This window comes from Microtus oregoni, unplaced genomic scaffold (assembly GCF_018167655.1).
Source record: "Microtus oregoni isolate MIOR12 unplaced genomic scaffold, Mior012 000006F_ref0000085, whole genome shotgun sequence".
Taxonomy (NCBI): Eukaryota; Metazoa; Chordata; class Mammalia; order Rodentia; family Cricetidae; genus Microtus; species Microtus oregoni.
In genome coordinates this window covers 29,104,238-29,122,462 of record NW_024543065.1, presented here as the reverse complement: position 1 = coordinate 29,122,462, position 18,225 = coordinate 29,104,238, and the positions used below count along the sequence as shown (strand labels likewise).

Below are 18,225 nucleotides of genomic sequence, written 5' to 3'. Positions count from 1 at the left end.
ACATTTTTTTTTCTTATCAGAGGTCTTATTTGCCAAAGTGAAGGAGCTAAATGGTACATATTTCTGGGAGGTGCCTTGCAGCCAGACATGACCTGCCTCCTCAGTGGTCAAGGTAAAAAACCAAAGATATGAGTGTGGACTGAGGGCACTATTCCCTGTGTTTGGAGGAAGAATAGTGGACTTGGGGCTTCTGGAAGCTGGTGACTCCAAGCAGGTCATCTCCTTACCTTTCTGGCAAATTGTTTTGTCTGTGAAATGAAGACAATCACCAATGTGTTAGCAGTGTTGTTTCCGTGTGAAGAGGGTGCCTACATGAAATAAGGACAATACACTTGTTTTCAGTGTGGTGTGGTGTTGCATGTAATTTGGGAGGTGGAGGCAGGAGACTATAGAGCAAGTCTGAGTCCAGCCTGGGCTACATGAGACTTTCTCAAAAACAAAAATTATAGATAGATAGATAGATAGATAGATAGATAGATAGATAGATAGGCAGACAGATGGTAGATAGATAAATGGATGGATGGATAGATAGATAGATAGATAGATAGATTGATAGATAGATAGATGCAGAATACTTGGTTTAAAAAGTAAATATACATGAGTAATAGTTTGTCAGAGCCACAGGGTGAGTGATGAGGTTGAAATCCAGAAGCCAGTGTGGGGCTAAGCTGGTTTACCCCAACCCCTCTAGGGCATTCTTTCAATGAGATATAAGAAAAGAGATAACATCCGTTTCAAAGATTAAAAATGTGCAGCCTGGTAAAAGCCATTTCAAAATTCATATGACAGAGGTTGACATGGGAGGTGGGAAGCCTTTTGGCAAAGCCTGGCCAAGCTGTATGGCCCTGGCTGCGATGGGGTGGGTAAGAAACCCCAGTCTGGCATCAAACTCAGAGTTTATCAGCTGCTGCAGGCGGCTCTGTTCATTGACCACAGGGCTCTACCCTTGTGCATGTCCCAGAATAGCCGCTGCTACCTGAGAGCAGTCTGTCCTCAGGGACTCGTTATTGTCCCAGATAAACAGCGAAGCCTCTGCCAGCACGTAATGGCTGTATTTAACTCTGATAAGTGATGGGCAGCCGTGCTCAAGTGAGTGGATTTCTACTAGGGTCAGGATACTTGGGCGAAGGCAAGCCGGCTTGGCAGCGGGCATTTCTTGCTTATCGTAGGGTCGATGCCATGGGGTTTTAGACACCAGAGAACAAATATGACAGACAAGAGGGGCCTTGCCTTTTATAAATAAGCCAGACAGGACAGGCCTACTAGATTTTGATTATGCAAATTACAAAGATATTTAAGAAATGAAACAAAAATAAAAAGTTGGAAACTAGTCTAGATTCAAAGAGGCATGCTTCCAGGCAAAGATGACATCTCGCATCACATAAAGGCTACCCTGGAACTGTTGGGTTTGAAGTGAGACCATTTTTTTTCTCTTAGGGCCACTGCGAGTGGTTGTCTAGAAGTTCCCAAAATGCAACAGCCTCCTGCATCTTAGGCTGTAAATCAGAGAGGTACAAGTGGGAATGGTCGTGTTTTGAGAGTATTCGAATTAGAAAAATTTCCCAGCATAAGGCTCAGTTTTGCTCTTAGCCCTTTGAAAAAAATCTCTGTGGCAAAGGAAGATGGGTAATTAAATTACGTTTTTAGTAAAGCTTCCCCTGTGAACTTGCCAGGTGGACAGAGTATCTCTCAGCTCTTTTAGTGTGTGATTGTCATTCCGTGAGAGGCTGCTACACTCTTCTGGGTAGAAGGGGAAGGCATGTCTGGAATTTGAGGACAGGTGGCCATCCATGTCCCATAGAAACCAAGAGTGGTAGTTCTAGGATTTGTATATGGGAAATAGACAGTACAAGACGTGTGTGTGTGTGTGTGTGTGTGTGTGTGTGTGTGTGGTGTTATTCCAGGAAACATGGATGATATCCTGCCTTTAAACAAACCCATTCAGAGAAAACTCAAACTGTAAGGTTCAAGTGTGGACACTTTCCCAGAATCCTTTGCATTCAGAGGCACTCCAGAAATATCTACCACAAGAGTGTGTTTGCACATGCTCACACGTGTATGTGGGTACTCATGACCACTCAGAGCAAAGGAAACAAACTCTGGACTTGAAGACCCAGAAAGGGCACCTTGCTTGTGTAGTGACAACAGATTATTATCCAGTTGCTTAAGCTGCAAGACTATATATTTGGTACTGAGCTCTGTCGAAGGTGCCCTGATCGGCCCGAGGGAGATAAGAGATGTGGTAGGAAGTTCCTCTCCAGCTTCCCTCAGCAAGCCATGGGGAAGGGCCAGTGAGAAACATGTCCAGGAACATAGAGACAGCTAGGATGGGGACTCGCGAGGGCATGCCTCTCCTGTACTTCCACTCTGTGCAGATGATGACATTTAGACACTGGGGACAGTTTTTCCATGGGAGTCCTCTGTGTGGCCATGGACCTTAGCTTTCTGACATGGCCACTTTCTAAATCTCCAAGACGGTTTCTCCCCTGCTCCCGAGGTCTCCCGCAATGAGAACCAGGAAGGTGAAGCCCAAACACACTTGTGTGGCACTAGCCTATTGCCTGTGTCACCAACAAGGGGGCTGCCTGGACCCAGTGGAAGAGGTTGTCTTTAGTACCAACCCCCACCTCAAAAGGTGGCAGCAGAAAGAGACTGCCACCCTCTGGCCTTTGGGGATGTCCCAGGTGCACATGTGTGCCGAGAGAGAGGAAGGGCACACATGGTCTCCTGCGCACTCTCTTAAAATAAGCCCCGTGGAAGTAGGCTTGCAAAGCGGCAGGCCTGGGTCTGCAAAAAATAGAACACCATGCAGCTGCACCCTTTGGAACTTGGGGGGAAAACACATATTATTTACCAGACAATAATAGATACCAGAGAATAATAATGATTATTATAGTGTTTGGGATGGCAAACGCTGTACTTAAGGTTCCAGAATGGCTCTCATTATAAGCCCGATTTCCCAGTCTCTTATGAAAGCCTAGACATTTTCTCCACATAGGCTGGTGCTGGGCATATTTGGTCCTTGTCCAATGGTGATTTGAATACAAAGACACTTATTTGAGAGATATTCCTCACCCCCCCCCCACTTTGGGTTGTGATTGCATTAAAGAAAAACACTATATACATCATAGAACAGTTGCAACAATTAAAAATGGTGGTGTCTCCCAGTCACTAGAAGGAAATGCTAAAACCCCTCAGTTTTTCTTTTCCCTTTAAAAGAAAGAATTTGGACACTCCCCCGCCCCCATCCCTGCCTCCCAACTCAAGATGTGGCCACTCTTGGTCCCAGGCCCAAAGGTGGGGATATTTCCCCTCCTCCTCAGCAGCCCGGGGGCTGTGCTTGACAGAGCAAAAGATGTGTCCCCAGAGGAAGTGGTCCTGTGTCTTCTAATCTGCTTTCCATTGCTCAGCTCTTCTGCATTCTCCTATGGCTTCTGATGTGCCCCTCTATCTTGATGATTTTGTTCTGGGGTCTCCTCCTCCAGATAGAAAGGAGGGCTGGAGGAGGCGAACTCTGCATTCATAGATAAACACCCCCACATCCAAAGCTGCCTGTGCCGAATGAAAAGACTTCCATGGCCTGGTAATTCCGCCCCCGTCGCATATTTGTGGCCTTTTGCATTTTCACTTTGGTTATTTAATATACATATTGAATGCACACGGCTCTGGTGATTTAATATGATTTGGGGAACTCAGGCATTTCCTGCCGTGCACACTGAGAATTTCAAACCTTGTTTTTGGCTGATGATTATTATCATTGCCATTAACACCAGGATTTGGACAGCAGGGTTCAAAGGGGGGCTGCGGCTGAGTCTTCCCAGCAGGCAGCTGACCTCCTGCTCTCAAGCTAAAACCCTGGTTCCGCACACCCCGCGTGGATCTCTCAGGCTCTGCAGCCTCCATTTCTCCTTCTATAAAGTGGAATTGTCATGTTTTATCTCTGGGGGCTCCCTTTGAATCCTAAATTGTATCACCTGTGTGAAATTATTGGCTCATTATTCTGAGAGTCATCCCAGTGGTTGTAAAGATGTTTGTGTGTCTTGCGTTAGTCACCACTTCACATTTGCCAAATTTTAGCCTTTCGTGTTTCTGACAACCACATTTATTGGCAGAGAGACTCTCTTTGGGGACATAGTGGAAGACAGCTGCTTAACTCATCCATTTAACAAGACACGTGGAACACCGATGACCTACCAGCCAACTAACGTAGAGGAAAGAGGTGGACAGGCCGGGGCCCTCGGGGGTGTCACAGTTGTCAGGGAAGGCTTCTAAATGGCTGTTTTTTGGGAACGCCTGACTTTTCCAAAGGCCCTGCTTCATTCAGATGAAGGGCCTGGCAGCAAGCAACAGAAGGCCATAAGGAAGCAGAGGAGTGTGTGGTGAACGTGGGGATGGCATTCCCCAGAACTAGTTTAAAAGTTCGGTTTGGGCTCTCTGGTCATGTTCGCCAGGCATGTGGGACTTGGTGTCTGCACACTTTGTGCTCCCGTGTTGCTTGGATGTGAGGAGCTCTGGTGGCTTACCTTTGACAGGTCAGACCCACAGATGGGTAAGCTATTTCCTCCAGCTTAGTTACCTCCATAGGAAATTCTGAAGCGAGGGCTATGTGAATGCGTGCATGCATGTGTGCGTGTGTGCATGCGTGTGTGTCTTTTCCATCAGTATACTTTTATTTACTAATATGGACTCCTTGAGACCTCAGTCCTCAAACACCAGCGTTAATATGTAAAGGGTCGCAATGAGGTCTGCAGATCTCTCTATGACTTTGCCCGGTTTTTGGAATGACCCGACGGGACTCCACAGACCTCCTGCTGGTTAATCATGTCATTTGGAGGCTGGTTGCAAAGGATGCTCTGGTCTTCGGGGATGGGCGTGGTCCATCACGCTCAGTATGGTTTTCCAAAGAGGGCTCGAGTTTCAGTTGCTCACACAAAGCTGGCAGGGCTGATCCTGAGCAGACTGAATGAAACTCTGAAATCATGCAGCTGGGACTCCGCTTTGGGGGAACTGGGGCTGGGAGCTGCAGCTCTCTCCTGGCTGGTTCTCTGCAGCAAGTCAGGGTGGGAGAAGGCAGGTGGGTGGGGAGAGATTTGGTCCAGTGCGTTCTCATGGCTCCTTCTTATCTTTTCCCAGGAACACTTGCTCCCAGGGTACCTTGCATGGAGAAAGGGCGTGGAACGAACCATGTCATGCCATCCAATGACACCAGCTGGTCAGCTCACCACCCCCCTCTGGCTAAAGTTCAAGCAAATAACACAGCTTCCTGTCATTAAACATCTTGGAGGAAGCAGCCCTCCCTGGTGGCCTCTAGGCCAGAGAAGCCAGCACGTCTTGGACCCACCAAGCTCGGGGCCCAGCATTCCTGCTCCCTCCGTCTCTGCTTCTCCCCAGAGGAACTTAGGGATGTCGCTGGTTGAAAATAAACCAACAAACAAACAACCACCAACACGCCACAAGGACCAATGTAGGTATTCTCCTCACCCCATCTTCAAGGCTGTACGGCTGAGGCCAGAAGATGTTAGGGACTGGAAAACAAGAGTCTTTTTTAAATCTTTTTAAGAACTGCTGTGGTTTGCTGCTACGATGAGAATTGTGATTTGCTTTTATGGTTTAGGAACAGAACTGTTCACGTTTTTTGGTGAGGAGAAGGGATGGTGCTGGAGTCCCAAAGCTTCAGATTCATCTGCCCCAGCCCACGATGCACTTTTAAATGAAGAGGTAGAATATTTTATTGGCTAATATACTTTTCATGTTATTTTTTACAAAGGCCACCTTTATCCTTTTTGATGCCATATTTTCAGTGTTACACTTTTATGCCTTTTAATTTTCGATCCGCCAGATGTAAGAAGCAGCATGGATAGTTTATACTGTGGTTTTACAGAGACTGAATGCCAAGAGAACTCGGTAAATGTTTCTTCTTCTCAGCTTTCTCTTGAAATGCCCCTAAATAGCGCCCCATTTGGGAACAGAGAGTGAGTGTCGAACTGAAGACCAAAATGCCCTCAAGGTGTAATATAATCCGAGGGGGGGGGATATTTGCTGGGCGTCAGGAGAGACGCGGATGAAATTTCAGCCCTGATGGTTTTCGGAGATCCAGGAAGTCAGTGAGACAATCTCTCCATACGCAGAGCCCTTTCGTGATAATTAGAATGGTATGGGCGAACCAATGAAAACAAGAGGAAAGTGAGAAAGATCGCCCAGGATTCTGTTTCACTGTTTGCTTTCTCCTGTCATGCTTAAGAGAAATGTGCAATTCGATCCTCAATCAGTGGGTGGAGGATAACAGGGTAGATTTACTTGTGTGCACTTGTACAGTTGTAGCTGCGAGTCCAGAGTCCTCTAGAACATGTGTGCTGGCACCGAGTTGGTGAGACAGTCGTGGAGTGCCCCAGTCTGACGAGAAAAAAGAAAAGAAAAGAAAAAAATTTTTCAAAAAAAAAAAAAAGAGAGAGAGAGAGAAGAAAACCTTTAAAAAAAAAAATCAAATCCAATCACCTTGTGATTCAGTGTATCTGTTTACTAACTCAAATAAAAGCAATTGTTCCCTCCGGAGGGGTCCGGGTGCCCCACCCCTCCAGGCCCGTGGAGCCTCAGCGGGAGGAAGGCGGTCACGGTGGGAGGGGAAGCAGGGCTGGCGTCACTGGGTGCAGCACTGGGGCGGCGGCCGCGTGTACATACTGTATTTCTATACCCTCCTTTGTACAGTCGAGTCAGGCTACTGTCTTATAGGTGCTCCTTATTTATTAGAGCCGTGAGAGCTTGGGGGACACACCTGGCGAGCAAGCTCGCTTTTTAAACACGGAATTGGGGGTGGGGAGGGGTGGGGGGAAAGGGGAGGCGGGAGGGAGATAGCGCTTTCAAGCCCAGGGAGAGATTTATAAAAGGGAACGGAAAAACTTCCAGCAGCAAATTAAAGCAGCCAACAGCCCACCACCAAACCCACCTGTGAGGAGGCCGCAGCCCCTCTGGGTGCTCCTTTTCCTGCGGTGTCAGATTCGTCAGACGAAATAAATCTCTGAGAAACGACGATGCACTTCCATGTGCTTATTTGCCTTCTCTCATTATTATGATCATTGCTGGTGTTTGCCTCGCCACAGGAAGTGTTTCTCCTTGCCCCCTCAGTCCCTGGGAACAGTGTTTAAAATAAGATGATCAAGGGCGGGGCCGCATGGTCCTGTCTAAGGCTCTAAGGACCTTGCATCTCTGTGGCCCGCAGCCCACACTGCCATTTCAGGGCCAGCTACCCACTGTGACCACTGGGCACAGCCTGGTGTGTGCACAGTGAGTTCCGGGTCCTGCGTATTCAGCTGTCCGTGTGCCTAAGTCCTGGCCTCAGTTCTGAGACACTGAATCTGAGATTCAAGCGGTGTCGTGTGATGGGCATGAGCACTTGGAGTGGGATCCACTCACTCCACCACCCATCTCCCTCCATTTGGCCCCACCTTGCCCCTCTTGCTCCACGGATTCATGGGGCCTTTGTTTGCAGTCTTGCACAGATGGAATGGTTTCATCTGAAAACACCCGAGTTCAGCATCAGGAGACCCCTAAGGTAAAACAGGCACCAGTTGTGGTAAGCAGTGTAAACTGAGTCCAGGCCTCAGATTCTGTGTGTGAAAACAACACAGCTTTGAATTTAGAAAAGCAACTGGGTGTCCATATTCCCACAACTAGTTGACAGAGTGTATCAGAAACAAATGTTCATTAAAATGCTAGACACTGCTGACTAGTCAACGAGGCCAGCTCTTGGAGCCTAGGAGGCTTGTTGTCTGCCTCTTCCGGGGCCTGGAAAGTGCTTGCAGGCTTCCAGTTGAAGGCTGCTTTTATGGAAGTGACTCCATGTGAACTCGACAGTGGCACGCCTAGTGAGGATAAAGACATGTCAAGACCCAGGGCACTTTGTGTGGCTGTCTGGGTCAAAGTCCCCGATAGCATTATTCATCTAGACTTGGCCGTAGAGACAAGCATCCAGGATATTGATCTTGCTTTTGTCTGCCGTCCAAGATTGTCGAGCAAACATTTTGACCCTCCTGGAAACAAAAGGTACCTTTGTTCCCACAGGAAGAGTCTGTGGCATCTCATCAGCCACCGGTGCCCCTTTCCTTCCCCTCCTCCCTCCTGATCCTGGTGTTCTCTTAATGTGTCCTTCTCCCGGGCTGTCAGAACCACATACAAAGAGAAATACAACAGTTATGGAAGCAAGAAGCAGCATGTGTTAAACACACGAACAGCAGCCTCTCTTCCACTTCGTAGCAACCAGGGAGGAAAAGCCTGTTTTCCTTTCTCATGCAAAGGAGCAAGAGCTCAGTGTGTTTAGTTACCATTCAAGGTCACACAACTGGTCAATTGCAAGCCTTGCTAGACCTGGATCTGACCTGGGGGGAGGTGGCTGGCATTCTCAGAAAGAGGCACTTTGACATCCTTTAACTTTGGAGCAGTGAGTAGGAGTGGTGGCAGAGGCAGGCAGATCTCTGTGAGTTCAAGGTCAGCCTGGTCTAGGTAGTGTGTTCTAGGCCAGCAAGGGCTATGTAGAAAGACACTGTCAGGGGAGAGAGAGAGAGAGAGAGGGAGGGAGGGAGGGGGAGGGGGAGGGGGAGGGGGAGAGAGAGAGAGAGAGAGAGAGAGAGAGAGAGAGAAAGGAAATACAGTAGTGGTTCAGTTGTTTCTGGAAGTGGCCTTTGTTCTCAACTAGTGCTGCTCAACCTGTGGCTTGAGACCCTTTGTAGGTCTGTGCTTTTGCAGGGGTCACCCAAGACCATCAGAAAGCACAGATATTTATATCACAATTTAACACAGGAAGAAAATTGTAGTTATGAAGTAGCAATGAACATCATTTTATGGTTGGGGTCAGCACACCATGAGGAACCGTATTAAAGAGGCTCAGCACAAAGAAGGTCGAGAACCACTGTTTAACACTAAACTGTGGGGTGAGTGTCGGAAGGTATAGTCTATGGCACCTTACTGGAAGTGACGCCCTGAGTCCATTCTGTTCTGAGAAGTGCATCAGGCTGTCTTGTTCTTCAAAGTTGTCAAATCCCATGCAACACACTGTTCATGCCTGATGCCTCAGGCAGACTAGAGAAGAATGAAGCTCACGGGCTTTGTCCCAGTGGCTTCTCAGGCTTACCAGGAGGACAGGACTGGGAACAAGATGGACCATTTCTTGGTCTCAAGACCTTGCTTGGATGTTTCCTGGGGTTTATGTAATTGGACCTCTGGACCCTGCAATGACACCTTTCAAAGCCACCTTTCCTCACAGTCCTTGCTATGCAAGTCCAGCTGGAGCTGCAAGCAAGCCCTAGACATCAGAGCCACAGGCCCAGCCGAGGCCTAGAAGCCTCCCAACTCTACTGACTCCCTCTCCATGGCCAACCTCACCTACAGCTTGTGTCTGAATTGGGAGCCCTGCTCTCTCTATGTCCTGTTCCTCAGCTTCCAAAGGCTTTTCTTTCTCCCCGTTGGTAATTCCCACAGCCTCTGCTCAGAGCTTTCCTGCCTGCTCTCCACCATGTTGACCTCTGTGCCCATGCAGGCCATACTGCCTGTTCAGCCAAGCTTCTCCATGTCCTTTCTAATAGGGAGTCTTTGAGAGTGGGGATCAAGTCTAATGGGCCTCATTTGTTAGTCTCAGTACATGGGAAATCATCATTATTGTAAATATCTATAACTCACTGCTTTCAAGGCTCTTTCCATAGCCAGCTCTATACAGACAAGCCTGACCCCCTCAGGTACAATAGGTGGCTTTCCTCCAGGGCCCTGTGCCTCCCATCTAAAGGGACTGAGGTCACTTCTGGTGACCTCAACTCGACAGTCCTCCCATGTCCTCTGGGCTCCTCAGAGGCAGGTTCTGTGGCTCACCTCACTCTGTATCTGGAAGAATTGCTCAGCACCCTGAGACTAGAAGGTTCTGGCTGAGTAGAAGCCCTCTGATCCTGCCAACCAATGCCAGAAGATGGTGGGCAGTGGAATCCTCTAAGCAGAGGTGTGTGCAGCAAGTGCTGGAGACCAGTGCTTCCTCTTGTCTTCCGGTTCCAGTGCAGAAGAGGGCACAGTTGCTGCCCTGTGTGCAGAAGTCATGGTTATCACTCCTGTGTACAGAAGAGGGGATGGTTTCTGCCGCTGTGCTCCTGTGCTGAACACTGAGTTGAGGTCACAGAACAGTAACGTTTCATCCAGAAGATCCTTAGCAATAAGATCATGCCTTGGTTGTTATGTTCATTTTCAGATGATCAGTTAGACTACAAACCCCAAAAGGGACTCTTATTCTGTTAGCCAACAAGCAGTTGCCACACGTGACTTCCACCTAGTGAAGGAAGAACCTTGCTGGGGAAATAGCTCATCCATTGGGGATTTACTCCACAGAGAGCAGTGTGATAGGGGCTTCATTCACATTCGCATTACCTGTGAGCATCAGCATCACCATCAGCAGCACCACCATCATCACCACCATCATCCTCATCACTACCACTACTCCCCAGTATCACCATCAGCATCATCAGCATCTTCATCACCACCACTACCCCCCCCCCCCAGTATCACCATCAGCATCAGCATCATCCCCACACCACAGCTAAAGAAACAAGCACACAGATGAAGGGATTTTCCCACCAAGGCACAACCCAGCAGGGGCTCCAGTGCTGAACAGATTTAGTCAGCCTTAGGTACTTGGTAATTATAATCAAAGAGTTCAGATCATCTCCATGGTGCCTACACCATGAGCATAAGATATAAAGATGTCAAAGGACCTTCATTGTGTCTGAGGAGAAAAAAAAAATATCTACTTTCTCTGGCACCTAGTTCCAAACAAGACCAAGTATATGGCTATCCCAGGTAATGTCTGGGGGACATTGAGGTGTGTGCATTAGGGCTCTACCAGCAACTCAGAGAACAGAATGAGAAGTGAGGGCCACTTTGTTACCCACGCTACATTTCCTGGGACAGGAAGAACAGGCTACCTGGGAATGGAGACTCTCAATTTTTCACTGTTCTATTTTTTGTTTGTTTGGTTTTTTTTTAACTTCAAACTAGGGTTTCTTCCACGGCACATAACTATTGGGTGAAAGACTGTTAAAGACGAGCCAGGAGGGCAGCATCACAATGGGGCTATGGCCTGGCTTGCCAGGCAACGGAGAAACTGGACAGACAGACAAATGTTAAGATTTCTATGTGCCGGACACTACCATGGTCATGAGGACCATCTCGGGCAATTCTCAGTGTGAGCCTCATTTCTGGGTAAGGAAAATACAACCCAGGCAGGGTCAGAGACAGCTGAGACCAGAACCCTGTGCCCCAAGCGGAGTGCTCTTTTGAAGGCTGTAGAAACACTACATGGTTCCAGCTCGGCTGGTCACTCAGTTTGCGCAGATCCAGCCAGTGGGATCTGTATCTGGTGATTGCCCTTCAATCTGCAGCCAGTGCTAAGACAATGGAGGAGGCTCTCCTTTCCTCACGCACAGATCTGAGTCTCACTAGCAGGCAATGAGGTCTCCAAGAATCAGTGGTCACTACTTTCAATTTTAAAGAGCATAGGTGCCAAGCTTGCTAAGTGCTTCAGCATTGCCGAGCCTGTGAGGTAGGTACCCTCATCCACATTTCACAGGCAAGGAAGGCAAGCACACAGAGACTGGCTGCAGAGCCTAGAACCACGTTCAGGCAGCCGAACACCTCATCCTACCCAGCGTGCTTGCACTGGGCCATCCTTCCGTGGAAGGGAGAATTTCTGCATACACGAGCGTTTGTGTGACCAGGTCCTCCGACAGCATCACATTCACAAATGCCGTCTCATTTCCGAGGATGATGCGGGTGCCAATCTTGGAAGCTGACACAGAGGATGCAAAAGTAATTTCTTATCCCCTGGGTGATAGAAAGGGCCAAATACCTCCATCTCTTTACCTGTGGAGCCTCCAGCAAATCCTTATCTTGAATGAGGGGATCTGCTTTGCGGACATCACCAGTTTCTGAAGCCAGTACATAAGAGTGCTCCCGAGGACTCTCCTGTAGCTCTCTGCGGGTGCTGATTTCCCCTCCCGGCCTTCCTGCAGCCGGGCGGGGAGCACAAAGCGTGTGTCAATTGTGTGTCAACTGGCTCATTTGGTAGGCAGGCAGGCTCCTGGCCCCTCTGCCTGCCACCCACAGTCTGAGCAACGGATCCCAGCAGTCTTTTCTGTCCTATTACTGTGGAATCCTCTGTTCTTGGCTTCCTTCTGGACCTCCCGGGGTTGGGAAGTCCAGGTGTTTTGAGCAGCAGGTGGGGTCCCCTGTCGCAAGGCCAACTCACAGAGGACACAGGAAGAGCACATATGAGCTTCGGCTGCCAGAAGGCACAGGATTTTGAGGATAAAAAGGAAAAAAAGATCTTAAACTGGTTCCCTTCTCCCGTCTCTCATGTTGTTTGAATGTTCCACGTAAAATCATTTCTTACTTCTGGTGTTTGAAATGCTTTTTAGGAAAGGCTAGGTTTGTGGGTGAACCAGCTCTGGAAACATGCCTTTGACCTGCATACAGCGAGGGGAAAGTATGGCAAGCAGAGCAGGACAACCTCAGAATTGTGTGATCTCTCTCCCTGCTTCCTAAGCTCAGTTACACAAGAAGAATGGACTATCAAAAAGCAGAAATGATGAAAACAAGTATAGTAGGGGAAAAAAAGAGTTTTCTGAACTGGCAGGGCCCAGTGGGAGCCCCTTTACCAACACACTCTTGAGCACCCCAGATCCAGAGCCCCAACCTCCTGTTTTCACCGCATGTAACCGTCACAGGCTGGGGCTGGATCAGAGTTCAGGTCTAAGGCCAGGAATGCAATAAGATACTTTTATACATATTGATCCTTCAAAAAAGTTTGTTTTCATGGAACTTTAATTCGCCCCCCATCTAGCCCCCACCGCCGTCTCTTTTAGCTTTTGAACCTAACTGCTGCCCGTTTTTAGCCCCGTTCTTTGTGAAACGCTAATCCAGCCCAGGGTTTTCGTTTTCCGGCTGTTACTTTTCAGAAATTGTATATCTGCATAGCAACCCCGCGAGGGCCGCCTCTGTCACGGTATCACATGTCAGGAAGATGAAAAGGGCTCCAAATCCAAGCTCTCCACAAACTTGGCCCTCCAGTGGGCAGGCAGGGCGCCTTGGCCTGCACATAAATGGCAGCAGAGACATGGCAGGGCCAGAGAGGTGCAAACTTTTATCTTGTTGATGACAGCAAGCGACACATGACCTCAGCTCACTCGGTGGGGACGATCAGACCAGAAACAAAGGCCGTATTTTTCTCTACCCTCGTCCCTGCTGTCAGCTTCCAAGTGCAACCTGAGCCTGGATTCCGAACCCAGTGTCCAGATTAGGGATTGTTGACTCAGATTTAGCGGTGAAACGTGAGCCGGGCCTCTGCTGATGGCAGGCCTTGAAGGAGCAAGTTTACTTAAGCCAAGAGGGAGATTGTATGTCAGGGAGCCTGGTTTTTCTTTATCACAAACTTCCTGGTCTGCCTCTACTTTAATAGTTTCCACCACCAGAGAGAGAGAGAGAGAGAGAGAGAGAGAGAGAGAGAGAGAGAGAGAGAGACCCCTCTTAGTTCTGTCTCTTTAATGTCGTAAATCAGGACATTAACAAGTGTGGCTGGCCTTTGCCACACAGAGCTTTCTTTGCTCCCTTCTGGTGGGCAGCACTTAGTAACCAGCACAGAGCCCCGAGGATGAAAAATAACTTTGACCTCGCCATCTCGAGCCAGTTTCCCAACACCCAGGCCAATGCCGGTTACAAACTCGCCTTTCGAGTCATTAGGAGAAATCATTACATCGCTTCCCTGTCGCTGTCTCTCTCCCTTTTGACTTTGGCATCCTCTTAGCTTTTCCTTGGCTTCTGATTTCAGCCCTCGTTTAGATTCTCTGCGCCTTCGGTAATTTATGTGCAAGATATTTTCCCAACCTCCAAATGTTTTTCCATTTGGCAAAGTGTGTCCTGAAGCCTCCACACAATGTAACTGTAGAGTTCATTTATGCTAGAAAACATAAGCCCAGTTGATGGAAAAGCCTGAGCAGCCAGCAGCCATGACCCTGCGGCCCAGGCTGTCACAGACTGATCCTCCAGGCCACGGGGAGGGGGGGCGGGCGGGCACGACTGGGGGGGGCGGGGTACCTGGAGGAGTGCCTTTTCCAGGTCTCTGCAGAGGCTTAGCGTCCATAGCGTCCACCTTCCTTGTCTCTGGAGAGGGAGGCTTTCCCTCCAAGCCCTTTCTCTATAGCTTTTGGAAGCTTCAGGGTGCCATATGGACAATCGTTCCCCCAGTCTCTTGATAGCTTTTACATGAGCCGCTATAATTTGGACGGTTTCATTCAGGTCTCATGTCCCTGTGGTATCTGCTAGGGAGCATAGGGAACAGCCCCTTGCACGGGCCACCCTCTGCTGTTCTCTGCTGCTGCAGAGCTCCACGCCCCTCTTGGCAGGGAGATGGAAACCTGGGAAGGGGCGAGGCAGGACCTTCCACAGGTCACTGAACTGATTTCCCTAAAGACTTCTTAGTCCCAAGTCACCAATTTAGGACTAAGGCTCAGATCAAGGCATCGCCTCCCCACTATTGCAGTGCCTGGCCCTTTTTCTGGGGCTCTCCCCAAACTCGGGCAAGCTGGGCCTCTCTGTGACACACTCGAAGAGGCTTATGGGCTGGTTCCTGTCCAGTCATTCAGAGGTCATAACTAGACAACATTTGGCTTCTGAAATCCGAGCCCTCATCATTCCGTAATGGGCATTTTTTTTCTTTCTAAACAGTTACAATAGAACAAATCCTCCCTATATTCCTGCTTCAAGAGGGGGCACGTGACGCTGTGCTCGCTCAACTGTTGACCCAGTAATCTGTTTATTGAATGAGCAAATCAAAGATGGGGAGTCATGCTAATAAGGAGGCGGCCGGGCAGGGAGGTATTTTGCTTAGCTGGCATGGCCTGAGCTTACAGGCGTGCCTTAGCCCCTACCAAGGCCTAGGTGGGTAGAATGGGCTGATGGATGATACTGAACTGGCTGGGAATGAGGAGCAGAGCCCTTTGTTTCTGAGTATCTGTTAGAAAGATCCCCCAAATCAGAGTACCAAAGACGGGTTGGCTCCAGCAAACTCACTCAGCTGTATTTTTAGGCTTTTGTTTAATCTTTCTTGATTGATAAAGTAATTATCAAAATGCGTTAGAAAATAATAGCCAACTGGTGAGAAAAGGAACAGTTGGAGGAAGCTGAGCAATGGAGGAAGACTTTTCAGTGTGACTCGAGGGGAAGTCATCTCCTCTCTGCCTAGGCCTGGGGGCTGGGAGATTGTGCTACTCGGGGCTCTGGCTCCACAAAGGCTCCCCCAGCCTACGGTGTCTAATTAACCCTCCTGCCTCCTCTGCCTCTCTTTGCCTCGCCCGCCTCCATCCCTCTCCGCTCAGAAGCCTTCCCCAGGCCAACCAGAACCCTAGCAGATGTTTCTGTCTTCCAAGCCAAATGAAAGCTTGAGGATCAACTGAATACCAGCCCCACAGAGAGGAGGAATCAGGCCATCTGACACCAGAACACAGAACGCAGCCTGTCCAGCAAGGCTGGGGCTTCCAGAGAGCAGAAGGAGGCCCAGATAATGAGCTGGCAGGGCGCACGTGCTGGCCCGTAGCTCCATCCTTCTGAAGGGCAGGCAGAGGCTCTCATGGAGGCTTAGGGGGGTTGGGGTGGACCTTCTACAAGCCCACCTCCCTGGCTGGTGGTCCTGGCCCATCATAATAGTCCCTGGTGCCAGAACACCATGTGGTACCCTGACTGGTTCCTGGCACAGGAAGGAACAGGAAGTTGAGGACACCTACCATTAAACCAGCTTGGAAGTGCCATGTTGTCTCGGTAGATGTCCCTGGCCTCTGCATCGTGGTGGGGCCAAGTCAGGAGACCAGGCAGAGAGATGCGGATAGATGGGAAAGCTAAGTTCTTATGTCAGCTCCGCCCTTTGCTGTTGCATGCCATTGGTTCTGTAGGTCTGCAATGGCTTCAAGGCTTTACTTCTCCATCCATGATATGTGGATTTTATTAACTACCCTTGGGGTTACTTCTGGAATCAAGATGAGCTGGCTCCAAGGCTGTGTGCCCTCCGGTCTGGTGCTCATCTCTCCCTACTGTGTGGCTTGAGTTCAGCCAATGAGAGGCTTGGGAGAAGCCTCTTTGTCTCTGCCTCAGACACCCTTGCAGCAACAGCATCTTTCCCCCATGTCTCCATGGTAACTCCTTAAGAGTGGCAGTGCTGCCAGCCTCGTGCCCTAGGATCACCTGTCCATCTTCAGGCCTCCATCACATTTGAAATTTGTTCACTGACCTGTTCACATGCATGCTCTTAGATGCAAACACCTTGGGGCTTCCTGTGTCCTGACTGGATCAGGAAAGAACATGTGAGCATGTGTCGCACCATGAGGTGAAAGCAGTCTTCCTGAAGAACTCGCTCTATCGCGTGCAGAGGGTGTAGGCATCAGATCCCAAGTTTGACCATGGGCTGGAGAGACTGCTCAGCGGTTAAGAGCACTGGCTATACTTCCAGAGGTTCTGAGTTCAATTCCCAGCAACCACATGGTGACTCACAACCATCTGTAATGAGATATAGTGCCTTCTTCTGGTCGGCAGGCATATGTGCAGGCAGAACACTGCATATGTAACAAAAGAAAAAAGAAAAAAAAAAGAAAAAAGAGCTTCAAGTTTGACCATAATGATTTCCATTTCCTGAGGGGTTTTTCAACTTAGGGTTTTACCAAGGTAAAAACAAAACAAACAAAAAAATGCGTGTGACTTTTTAAATCATACATCAAAATAAAAATACAGACTATACTAAAAAATGCTCAGTGGATTATTCCAGGACACCTCCCATTCTTGTGCTCCTAGAGACATTGCAGGTAGTGCGGGCTGGTACACTGGGTCCTCCTACCTTCTTCTTAGCCCCACCCCACAACCTTTCCAGGCAAATGCTGTACCACTGAGTTGTGTCCCCACCTCAAATCAAACATAAATTTGTTTGTTTGCTTATTTATTTATTTTGATTTTTGTGACACATTTTTGCTGAATGGTCCAGGCTGGCCTCAGGCAGGCTTTGAACTTGCCATCCTCCCACTTCAGCCCCCCAGATAGCTTCGGTTAACAGGCTGTGCCACCATGCCTGGTGTGGGTTCTCCTAGGCTCTGCCAACTCTTATCTCTGTCCACTGGTCCTGCTTTACGCCAGGGAGCAAGTTTTTGTTTTCGGGCCTTCCTCTGCATCTCAGTGGCTACCTGGTTAGAGCTATCTATCTCCCTGCACCAAGCAAGCGGACAGCTGGACTCCATCAGGATACCGGCTCCGTCCGAGGCCATGTGTCAGGGCGCTCCCTCTCTGCCTGCAGCTCTGGGAGTTCTGCGGTGCTGGGAGACTGGGAAGGGTGTACACGGCTTTTGGCAGGAAGACTAACTTCCGTATTGAGGTCAGAATTGAAAATGGATTTCCCCATTGAGCAGAGCCGTAGGCCTATACTTCCTGCACCGTGTAATTAATCAGCTTCCCAGGCACAAGGCCCTCCCTGATTAACCATTTCCTGTCCGACACCGAGGAGGCGCCAAAGGTCCTCTCTGCTCTAACGTGATCCTATTATGTGTCAGTCAGGACGCTGTGGGGTCCTCTTAGCCTATTCAGCCAGTGGGGAGAGCCCTGTCAGAGCACCCGGGAGAGTTCGGGGGCTGAAGCAGCTTCATGGAGCAGGCGCCTGCAGGCAGAGGGGTGGGGCTGAGACTGGGGACACCAGGACAACAGCAGTGAGGAGCATGGTTACTACATCTTATTCACTGCCATGGCAACAGGAAGAATTATGTTATGTCATCTCGAAGTGAGAGGGCTAGAAAGACACTGGTTCCCCCTGGCTGCCTACGTACAGTGTAATCACCATTGAAAGAATAGTCACCACACAGCGTTTCAGATACATCTGCGACCTCCTAAATGGCACTGCGAACCCATACGTTGGTAGGGTGTCCCTAGAGGGGGTATTCCTGCTGTCAAATCCTCCCGTCATGTGTGCACTTTGGAGTTGTTCCTTTCGTGCATGTGAATTCATGGCGACATCTGAGAGCCAGAAAGGCCTTCCTTGATTGCTATACAGGTCAGGGTCACCTTTTTGACACTAAGTGACCTGAGCATCCAGTGGCAGATATCACGGGACTAACAGTGTCCAGTGAGAACCCGGTCTACAGGGACCCTCAGAATTTTGTTCCTTTCACCCATATC

General features: G+C 49.2%; 1 protein-coding gene across 2 annotated transcripts in view; it reads left to right on the top strand.

Annotated features, from left to right (window-relative positions):
- Positions 1-5,269, top strand: part of LOC121449555 (sine oculis binding protein homolog) — a 167,961-nt gene extending 162,692 nt beyond the window's left edge. For both annotated transcript variants that reach the window (XM_041654069.1, XM_041654068.1), the window contains one exon: positions 5,134-5,269. The gene's annotated coding sequence lies outside the window, so the exon portion shown is untranslated. The remainder of the gene's footprint in view (positions 1-5,133) is intronic.
- The last annotated feature ends 12,956 nt before the right edge of the window (positions 5,270-18,225 follow it).